This window comes from Pteronotus mesoamericanus, unplaced genomic scaffold (assembly GCF_021234165.1).
Source record: "Pteronotus mesoamericanus isolate MK-2021 breed Mesoamerican mustached bat unplaced genomic scaffold, CSHL_Meso_final contig_130, whole genome shotgun sequence".
NCBI lineage: Eukaryota > Metazoa > Chordata > Mammalia > Chiroptera > Mormoopidae > Pteronotus > Pteronotus mesoamericanus.
Window position 1 is genome coordinate 29,628,111 of NW_026555060.1, and position 9,626 is coordinate 29,637,736.

The 9,626-nt window shown below is 40.3% G+C and overlaps 1 pseudogene; it reads left to right on the forward strand.

Moving 5' to 3' along the window:
* Nucleotides 1-764: 764 nt before the first annotated feature.
* On the forward strand, nucleotides 765-1,637 carry LOC129084501 (interferon-inducible double-stranded RNA-dependent protein kinase activator A-like; annotated as a pseudogene).
* The last annotated feature ends 7,989 nt before the right edge of the window (nucleotides 1,638-9,626 follow it).

Genomic DNA, 9,626 nt, shown 5'->3' on the forward strand with positions numbered 1-9,626 from the left:
TAGAAAGAGAGGAAATGTGAGAGTGAGAGAGAGAGAGAGAGGGAGAGAGGAGAGAAACAGATGTGAGAAACTTCGATCTGTTACCTCCCGTTCGCGTCCTGACTAGGGATCGAACCTGCAACCTAGATATGTGCCCTGATCTGGAGTTGAACTTGAAACCTTTTGGTGCACGGGATGATGCTCCAAATAACTGAGCCACCTGGCCAGGGAAAGCTATTTCTATAATAAATATAGATATTATGAATAGAGATATTGACCCATATGTCAATATCTTATATGAGATGTAAAATATTTTAAATGGCCCATAATATAGAGGTAAACAGACCAAATACAGAGAAAGAAATAAAAAAGACTATTGAGCCTGACCATTTTTTTTAACTTCATTGGATATATAATATCTGTGCGACATTCAGAAAGTGATAATGTGGTTTTTAATTAATTAAATGAGGAAGGTATTGTTTTTACCTCCCAAATCTGAAAAGTACAACACACACACAACATTTAGGACCAATATATCTATTAAAAATAATAAATACGTGGCAAAAGGGACGCAGGAGGGGAACGAGAGGGTGGGAGTCGGAAGAGGAGGAAGAGAGTTGGGGAGGAGGCGGCGGCGCGGCCCTGGGGCTCCGCCGCAGCGGCCGGCCCGGAGCGAGGACGCGGACCGCGCCTCTCTTCCTCCTGCCGGGCCCTTGTTTCTCCCCACGTCCCAGAGTAGGCATCGCGCCGCGGCCCCGCCGCTGGAGCGCGAGGACAGCCGGGCCTTCCCTTTGGGGAAGATGATCACAGCTAAACCCGGGAAAACACCGATTCAGGTATTACACGAATGCAGCAGGAAGACCAAGAACATCCCTGTTCTTGGAGGTGGAAGATCCAGTGTCAAAGTGCAGGTGCTCACTTTCTCCGTCAGAGTAACCGTCGGTGACAGAGCCTGCACAGGCGCAGGGACCAGGAAGGAGCTGGCGAAACGCGGAGCTGCGAAGGCTGCTGTAAACGTTTTGAAAGCCAATCAGAGATTTGCTTTGCAGTTCCGACCCCTTGATGCCTGGCCCTTCCAAGCGACCAAAGAACCAGCTTAATCCTATTGGTTCATTACAGGAATTGGCTCTTCATCACGGCTGGAGACTTCCTGAACATACTCTTTCCCAGCAGGGAGGATCTGGTCTTAAGAGTGAACACACCACAATTTGCAGGCTAGAGTCATTTATGAAAACTGGAAACAAATCAAGAGAAATGCTGCTGAGAAATTTCTTGCCAAATTCAGTTATACTTCTCCAGAGAACCACATTTCTTGAACAAACGTGGTAGGACATTGTTTAGGATGTCCTTGGCATTCCTCTAGGAATTCTCCTGGTGAAAAGATCAACCAACTGAAAAGAAACCTCCTCAGTATTCCAAATACAGATTACACGCAACTGCTTAGTGAAATCGCCAAGGAACAAGGTTTAACTGTAACATATTTGGGTACAGAAGAACTGGGTGCCAACGGGCAGTATCAGTGTCTCGCGGAACTGTCCACCCGCACCATCCATCACAGTCTGTCAGGGCTCTGGGATCTCCTGTGGCAACATACACAGTGATGTGATGCTGCTCACAACGCTTTGCAGCATTTAAAGATAACAGCAGACAGAAAGTAAACTTGGAGCAACTTAGAAAATCCTTCAGCAGCACATAGAAAATTCCTCTTTCACCTCTTCCCAAGTACAGTGTTTAATGTTTCAGTTTGTGTGTTGTTTCTAAATCTCTCTCATAGATTCCATCAACACTACAGATTTAGTTATCTCCTAGTTGTTATTACACTCTTTTTAATGGTTTCAACCTTGTATTTGTATATTGTCTTTATAAACTTTGTACCATAGGCAGAGTGTAGCACCCATTTGACGATGTCATGTACATAGAAGGAGGAAACTGCACGTGTATTGATGTTGATGGAGATGATCAAATAAAACTGCTAACAGTCTTTCTTACTGGTGCTTAACTTCTTTGTGCAAGCTTTGAGAAGGGAATAGAAAGAAGCCCCTTAGAATTAGAGTGTTGAGGAGTGCATTAACAGGCTCATATTGAATGTGATTGTTAAATGTCAGGGAACATGATTAGTCTGCTGTGTATGTCAATCCATATAATAAAGAGTTGTTGTTATAATGGGTCATACTCATTTTACTAAAGTGTTACTGATGTGAAAGACTTAAGAAAATAAAAAAAATGATAAATATGCTTCTGGAAAACATTTTGATACCATGAAAGAATAATTCATTATAACTGAGAATAGATTAGTTTAAGAAGTCAAGGCTGATATTACACAGGTAATCTTATCAAAGTAAAACTTCAGTAAAAAAACACTAAAAATTATTTCACTGCCTCAATAGCTATTGAGAAGTCATTTGATAAACTTCAAAATTTGTTTCAGATTAAAGTGTTAACAATATTTGTTTTAGGAAGCAATCTTTTTAACATGACAGGAGGCGTGCGTGTGTGTGAAAGACTATTCAGAAAAGTCACTTCTTTCTTAAAAAGAGAAACCAAAAGGTTAGGTTTCTGCATAAGAAATCACATCCTGTGGTTTTTAAACAATAAGAATTATGCTTAGTTCTTTAGATTCTAAAATATATTACAAAGCATGGATTAAAAAATATGGCTTGAGGCTTAAATATAGACACAAATCAAAGCAATAAAATAGTGAGTCCAGAAATGCTTCATATAGAATATAATATAAATCTAAAGCAACAAAATAATGTGGAATGAATTCAGTCCTAATAATCAATAGTAGTGAAACAATTAGATAGTGGTACAAAGGAACTAACTTTAATTAAACCCTTCCCTCCCTTGTCTAGGACGGACTGGGTGAGCTCCTAGCCATGTGGTTGCCTCTGCCTAACCTTCATGGAAAAATCCTGTCACAGCTTTGCATTCTCTGCTGAGATAATGCCTCTGAGCAATTGAGGCCCTATGGAATGTTTTTAAAAAATATTTATGATTCCCATCATTATGGCCCCTTCATCTTTTGGTTGTAATTTGATATTCGGAATGACCTCAGAACAACCAAACTGAAGGCAACCTAGGTCAGTCTTCTCTTTTCATGCTGATAGCCTATCTCCAAATTCCAAGGTCTTGGACAAAATACCACGTTTGTCCAAAATAACATCTCTTGATGTTCAGAAGCTCCATGGATCCCTGTCAGGGCTAGTGTGTATTCAGATCACTGGGTGCTGAACCTTGGGCTCTCCCACCCAGCTTCAGACCTGGACAGCTGTAATCTGGTGGCTTGAAAGTACCCACTGTTACTTAAACTCTCCTGATTTATGGAATGGAAATCGCTACTACAAATGCCTCAAGAATGTTGACTTTATTTTTGAAAATAGTTTTTATTTCAATTATAGTTGAAATGCATTATTATATTAGTTTCAGGTGTATACCACAGTGATTCGACATTACGTTACCTAAAAAGTGATCATCCCAATAAATCTCGTGCCCTTCTGACACCATACATAGTTATTAGACTATTATTGACTATATTCCTTATGCTGTACTTTACATTGTATGACTATTCTGCATCAACCAATGTGTACTTCTTAATCCCTTCACCTTTTTCACCTCTCCAATATCTGTCCCATCTGGCAACCATCAAAACATTCTCTGTACTTATGATTCTGTTTCTGTTCTGCTTGTTCATTTATTTTGTTTTTTAGATTCAATTTTTGACAGATATGTATTTATCGCCATTTTATTTTTCATATTTTTGATGTTCTTCTTAAAGAAGACCCTTTAACACTTCATGTAATATTGGTTTGGTGGTGATGAACTCCTTTAACTTTCTCTTGTCTGGGAAGCTCTTTATCTGTTCTTTGATTCTAAATGATAGCTTTGCTGGATAGAATAATCTCTGTTGTAGATCCTTGCTTTTCATCAGTTTGAATATTTCTTGCCAATCTCTTCTGGCCTGCAAAATTTCTTCTGAAAAATCAGCTGACAGTCTTATGGGAGCTCCCTTGTAGGTAACTAACTTTTTCTCATGCTGCTTTTAGGATTCTCTCTTTGTCTTTAACCCTTAGCTATTTTAATTATGATGTGTCTTAGTGCAGGCTTTTGGGTCTCTCTGTGCTTCCTGGACTTTTTTGTCTATTTCCTTCACCAAGTTAAGGAAGTTTTCTGTCATTTTTTTTCAAATTGGTTTACAATTCCTTGCTCTCTCTCTTCTTCTGGCACCCCCGTGATGTGAATGTTGGTACGCTTGAAGTTTTCCCAGTGGTTCTTTATACTATCCTCATTTTTTTGGATTCTTTTTTTTTCTTTTTGTTGTTTTGAGTGGGTGTTTTTTGCTTCTTATACACCAAATCATTGATTTGGTTCTTAGCTTCATCCACTCTACTGTCATTTCCCTGTAATTGTTCTTTATTTCAATTAGTGCTTTGTTTCTGACCAGATCTTTTTTATGCTGTTGAGATCCTCACTAAGTTCTATGAGCATCCTTATAACCAGTGTTTTTTACTCTGCATCTGATAGATTGCTTATCTCTGTTTTATTTAGTTCTTTTTCTGGAGTTTTGATCTGTTCTTTCATTTGGGCCATATTTTTTTGTCTCCTCATTTTGGCAGCCTCCCTGTATTTGTTTCTATGTATTAGGTAGAGCTGCTATGACTCTCAGTAGTGTGGACTAATGTAGTAGTTGTCCTGTAGGGTCCAGTGGCACTGCCTTCCATATCACTCAAGCTGAGTACTCGAGGCATGTACCCCATGTGGGTTGTGTACACCCTCCTCATGTCATGAGACTTGATTGCTGTTGGCATGTCAATGCGAGGGATATATCCCGGCCAATCAGCTGGAAGAACTGGCTGTGACCACTGACCAGTGACCAATGACCACCGTGGAGGATCAGCTGTGCAGGGGCCCACCCCATAGAGCAGGACTTAACTTCAGTAGGGCTCTGGTGCCTGCGGAGTCAACTCTTTCAGTGTGTTGCTTGTGGAGCTGTTTAGGTGTGGTGCTTTGATGTGGTCTGAAGCTGTCCACTGGGTACGCTGGCTCTTGGGCCTCCTCGGAGGTGCAGGCCAAGGTCAGACACCACCTGTGTTCTGTCCAGGGTCACCCGGGATAAGCTACAAAGCAATTTTTAGGTGGCTGCTACTTGTGCTGTGCTTGAAGGTGTCCAGGTGAGGCCAAGCTGTGAACCAAGGCCCGCTGCTGCTAGTCCTGAGGCCACTTAGTGAAAGGTACAGGGGTTGCTGAGGCCAGATCCTGCTTGTTTGGGAGAATTTAGGAAAGTCTGAAGCTTGAGGTATTCGTACTAAAAAGCCACTGGAAACAGCTTGAGTGGGCCTGAAAGTTGAGTGAGGTGGGGTCTCAGGGAATTACCAGGTTCAGGCAAACTGTGTGAGCCAGATTGATGGAGACTAAGATATAGCCTGCCTGGCCTGCTCTGTGCAGGGAGTACTCAGCCGAGGAACAATCATCTCTGCCAGCACTTATCTGGGAAAAAGTTGCCTCTCCAGATCTCATCCTGATGCCAAACAATTCAGTTCCTCACTGATTATCTCTGCTGCCTTTCAAGCTGCTGCCCCAGCGCTGGAGCTCATAAGGAGTGAGTCCAGATAAGTCCATGTGTGGGCCCTTTAAGAGGAACTGCCTGAGACTCCAGAAGCTTCCCTCTTCCTCAGCCTCAAATCTCACTGGATTTTACAGCTGGACATTATGGGGACTTCTCCTCCTCACTGGAACCCTGGGCTGGGGGGCCTGGTGTGGGGCTGGGACAATTGCCCCATGGGAGGATCTTTGTAGCCAAGATATCTTCCCAATTTTTATCCACCACACATTGGTGTGGGATCAGCCTGTTCCACACACATCTCTGCCACTCCTACCAGTCTCAATGTAGTTTTTTCTTTAATTCCATAGTTGTAGGACTTCCACTCAGCACAATTTCAGGTGACTCTGAATGATGATTATTCTGAAGATAAGTTGTAATTTTGATGTCGCTGTGGGAGAAGGCAAGTACCTCACCTTCATATATTAGAAAATCAGTAGGAAATCTAAGAGAAAAAATTTTACTATTTTTTTATAATGTTTAAGCAAAGTAGTAACTCATTTAGTACTCAGTAAGAATCCTAAGGAATATCAATAAACTTGAGATTCATGACTCTGAGTATGTCATCGTGGCCAAGCTAATTATGTAGCAATAGCCATCAGACATTTATAAAATTCAGTTTTAGTTCAATCATTGTGAAAGTATAGTTTTAAAAGTCCAAAGTCAAAGGTGAACTAATTTACAGATAGCTGTATCTGACACTTTACTGCTTGTTCATTAGTTCAGATGAGACATAATACAGGGAAAGTCTATTTTCTACACATATTTGAACTCTGATGGCTTCCTTCTCCTAGTGAGGTTAAGACATTTGCTTTAGGTTTCTAAAAGACTATTTGTTTTAATTTCTCAAGATGATATTCTATTGTTATGTCACACCTCTCTTCTTCTCTTATAGGCATACATGTGGGTTAATATAATCTGGGGCCAGAGAGAAAAAAATTTCACAAGAAAAATGTTAGAAATTGGATAGATGTACTATAAGCCAAAAGCACTAAATTAGAAAGTTGGGGTTTAAAACAGCAAAATTTTGCCTGATCCTTGGACTTACTACCTGTTGCTTTCACTCAGAGGCCTAGGCTCAGCGAGGCATGGGAGGGGGAATGGAAAAATAAGGTACTTCTTTTATGCTATCTTCTGTGTAATCACTAGTTAAGAGAGATGTAACTGATTTTGCACTTCACCTTGTATCTTGCTATTTGGCTAAACAAATTTAGTACATCTAGTAATTTTTTATTAGCTTTTCTGATAAGAAATCACATCCTCTACAAAACTAATCTTTTGGTTTTTTGTTTTAAGAGAGAAATGACCTTTCTTAATAGCCTTTCTTAAAAAAAAAAAACAACAACACAAAACTGCTTCTGCCCTGGCTGGTGTGCTCAGTTAGTTGGAGCATCATCCCATATACTCAAAGGCTGCTGATTTGATTTCAGGTCAGGGCAAATGCCTAGGTTTCAGGTTCTGTCCATGGTTGGGGCAGAAACAAGAGGCGACCTATCAATGTTCCTCTTTGGCATCGATGTTTCTCTCTGTCTCTCTCTCCATCCTTTTCTGTCTTTCTAAAATCAATAAGCATGTCCTCGGGTGAGGATTAAAAAAACTGCCTCCTAAACCTAGTATTTTCAGTGCTTTAATCTGAAACAAATTTTGGAATTTATTGACTCCTTCTCAATAGCTATTGAGATAGTAAAATAATGTTTATTTTTTAACTGAAGTTTTATTTTGATGAGTTTTCTTGTGTGATATCAGCCTACTTCTGTCTGGAAGTGACACATTATTTCCAATCATAGGTCAATGGCCAGAGCAAAGTGCAAGACTATGCTTAATTTCAAGGTGGGCAGGAAATTGCAAACTTTTCCTATGCTGGAAAGGATAGAGAATTTGGATTTTGGGCGTAGAATAATGTCTATTGCTGGAGGAAAGCTGGCACTGAGAGTATGAGTTCGGCAGGAAGAAAAGCAAATGTTACCAAGAGTTAGATCAGAATTTTTGGAAATACCAGTGAGGCCTTTGAACTTCCCACGAAGCACAGAAGAGCACATTTAAATACCATTAACCTAAACAGCAAAGGTGAGTCGCTATGAAAGGGTACCTGCCATCACAAAGGTGCACTTTCCATCAGACCCTGTAGCCCCTCTCCCTTAGGCACCCAGGTAGCAATACTGCCTACCCGGGAGCCCCTTCAACACACTGTGAAGAAAATAAATCCTTGGGATCAACTGATCAGGACAGTGGTCTCTTCTAGGAAACTCTAGGGGTGTTTTCAAGTAGGAAGCTGCTGCGTGGACTCAGGAGAAGCGGCAACAACCTGGGGGAGACTGGAAGAATGATTTTAGAGCACAAATTATTGGGAGAAAGAGCCCACTTTTATTCCCCGTTTGTGTTTTTATTTTGTATAAGTCTCTCCAAGGTAGCATTTGGATGGTATCAATATGAAATTCACTTGAAATGTTTTTCAAGTGAACATGTCCCCACTAGATGGCGAAAGGTGCTTACCTATTTTGAACTGCCCTAAAGGACCTGTGCAAAGAAGGGGATGAAGAACTTGGAAGTATTGACCACACTTTGGTGTGGGCGGGGAGGGGAGACATGAACTTCTATAGTAAGCAGCTTTATTGTAGTGCATTGAATGATTATAACTTAATATCACTAGAACCAATTATGTGGTCTTCCTCTCCAAAAGCATATTTAAATCATCACATATTAAAGCTATTCATTGATTCTGATATATAACACATAATGAATACACAAGAGTGATTTGTTTATAAGTATTATGGATAAACCATACCTTAAAAATAGGAGATATGGATAATTATTTGCAGTAGGCTAATCAACCAGTCAAGCCACTGATATTACTGAATACTTTTCTGTATGCAAAACATGTTGTCAGACTGTCTATGGAACAGGCAGCAGCCATCTAGGGGAGCGATTAAGATCAGACTCTATGGGATTCTGAGTTTGTACCTTAGTTCCTACCACTTGTTGGCTATCACCTTGAAAACTTACTCATCTTGTTTGGAATTCTTGTTAAGTGAAAAATAAATACCCTATGGAGTTGGTCACTGTTCATTGGGTATTCTGTCTCATGAAGATGATCACATCCTGCCTGGTGTAATTACTAATTTCTTTAAAAAATGTTTTTATCATGAAACATTTCAAAGCATAAGTAAAATTTAAAAAAACTAGCATGAGTGCCTATAAGGACCACTTTTCTCAAAAATCCCACCCTTTCATTATTTATTTATTTTCTTCCAACATACTTGTACTTATTACAAATTTATAATTCCAGGTTAGAAATTCTAAGTGTCAGTCCTCAATATTGGTGCTTTTGGAGTATGGGGAAATTTTTAAAAAATTATTTTTAAAATGGAAATGAAATAAGATAACATAAAATTAAACATTTTAAAGTGAACAATTTGGTGGCATTTCGTACATTCACAAAGTGGTACAACCTACACGTCTACTGAGAATGGGGAAGTTGAACAGAATTCAGAGGTAAGCACTGGGTGCTCCTACAGTGTCCAGCCTATGTGCTGAGCTTTGTCTTGCATTAGACTGGAAAGCCCGCTGTGGGCGTGAGTCGGTCTCTTTTCTCATTCCCCTTCCTTACAGTTGGTTTTCATAATGTCACCAGGTATGTCCTCTAGAGTGCACAGGGAGAGAGAGGAGAGGCGAGGGCCAGGAAAGACACAGTTCTAACCCAGCAGAGGCTCTGTGATGGTTAATTTTATATGTCAACTTGCTTGGAGAATGGCACTTAGATATTTGGGCAGACATTATTCTGTGAGGCTGTTTTGGGTGAGATTAACATGTCAACTGGTGGACTTTGAATAAAGCAGATTGTCCTCCCTAAAGTGGTGGGCCTCATCCAATCAGTTGAAGGCCTGCATAGAACAAAAGACTCACTTTTCCCCCAAGTGAGAGAGAATTCTGTACTCAAACTGAAACTCTTTCCTCAGTCTCACCCTGCAGATTTTGGGCTCACCAAGCCTCCACAACCATGTGAGCCAATTCCTTACAATAAACCTCTTTCATATGGATATGAATCCTGTTT